We start from the raw sequence: 1,858 nt of genomic DNA on the forward strand, positions 1-1,858 counted from the left end.
GATGGCCCTCTCGTTGGATGACGAGGGAGGATCCACGGTGGAGTATTGAGATGGTGATTAGTGGACTCGTGTGCGAAAACTATTTCACAAGTGGTGTACCGTAGGATAGCTTAGCCAAGAGTCAAAGCTGGCTTGCTGCAATAACCCCACTACCTTCTTGAGAATGAGCATGTATAGTAGGATCTGTTGTAAGACTTGCTGAGTACCTTTGTACTCATGTTGCCTAATTACTGTTTTCAGACGACAACACCGCCCCTTCTGACGGGTTCTACGTAGAACTCGACGACGACGAGTGACGCGCCACCCAGGTGGTGATCTAGGCTTGTGAAGGGCCTATGTAGATAGACAGGCTTCGTCAAGCCTTCTTTCTTTCTAGTGTCTGTACCCAGACAGTTTGCTTCCGCATGTGCTTGTATGATTGTATGACTTGAGTGTCGGGTCATGTGACCCCTATCTGTATGAACAAGTTATGTAAGGCTCTCCGGAGCCCTTTAAATAAAGTACTTGAGTTGTAGAGTTTTGTTGTGAAGCCATGTTGTATTTGCACATATCGAGCATATTGTGTGTATGTTTGAAATGCTTGGTATGTGTGGGATCCGACAATCTAGTTGTTTATCTTTAGCAGCCTCTCTTATGGGGAAATGTAGTCTAGTGCCTCCTTGAGCCATAGTAGTCCGCTACAGCCCGGTTCACCGGAGTCCTGCTAGCCTAGCACTACTGCTCTGGACACTTGACTGGCCGGCATGTGAGTCATATCGTTCCTGTGTCTGTCCCTTCGGGGAAATGTCACGCGGTGACATCCGGAGTCCTGCCTAGCCTGCTACAGCCCGGGTTCCCGGAGTCCTGTTAGCCCAGTGCTACAGCCCGGATTCACACGCTGCTGACCGACACGTTCGATGTTGATTCATGTATGCCTGTCCCCATACGTTAGTGCCGCTTTGGGTTCACGACTAGCCATGTCGGCCCGGGTTCTCTGTCATATGGATGCTAGCGACATTATCATATACGTGAGCCAAAAGGCGCAAACGGTCCCGGGCCATGGTAAGGCGACACCCGTGGGAGTACCGTGCGTGAGGCCGCAATGTTATATGAGGTGTTACAGGCTAGATCGGTGTGACTTGGAATCGGGGTCCTGACAGCGTTGGCATCAGAGCCGGACTGCCTGTAGGTGCGATAAGCCAAACTGGTCGATGTCGAGTCTAGAAATGCTTTAGTTATATGTAGGGGAATTGATTGTGGGAGGGAACGTAAGGTGCTTTTACTCCTTTACCTCATGCCCTCTGATCTGAGCCATACTCCTCTCATTCTACGTGGGTTAAGGACTAGGCTCTCTCCTCTCTATCAGGTTCACGTGTTACTAATCCGTAGTAACTTATAGGATTGTTGGTTCCATGCTTCGGATCAGTTTCTACTACCCTAGTATGTTGTCGGTTGAACCAGAACCTTGACATGATGTTGTTGAGTGGTATTGCAAACTGTTGCGAATGTCTCAAATCCTTTTCGAGCATTTACAGCCGTTATGCTGTCCAAATTCTCCTAGAAATACTAATGCCTTGCATTATTTCGTGCTTTCAAATGGCCACCCGTTCCCAGAACCAAGTGGTTCGTCTGACCCGGTGCATCGGCGTACCTGGTCACACGGCCATGTTGGTCCGAGTGATGGTTGAGACAGGCTATCGTTGGTATCCCGAGTATACCGTCGAGGAGCAGTTCCGAGACTTTAATCAAAGTCAGTATCTTTGCACAGTCAGGATCTACCCATCTTATCCTGGAGCCACTGAACCCCTCCATTGCTCTTATGGACTTGGGGTTACTATCGAGATGTCTGTGCAGGACGCAGCTTACTCAATGATGACTA

The sequence above is a fragment of the Triticum aestivum genome, chromosome 4D (assembly GCF_018294505.1).
Source record: "Triticum aestivum cultivar Chinese Spring chromosome 4D, IWGSC CS RefSeq v2.1, whole genome shotgun sequence".
Lineage (NCBI taxonomy): Eukaryota > Viridiplantae > Streptophyta > Magnoliopsida > Poales > Poaceae > Triticum > Triticum aestivum.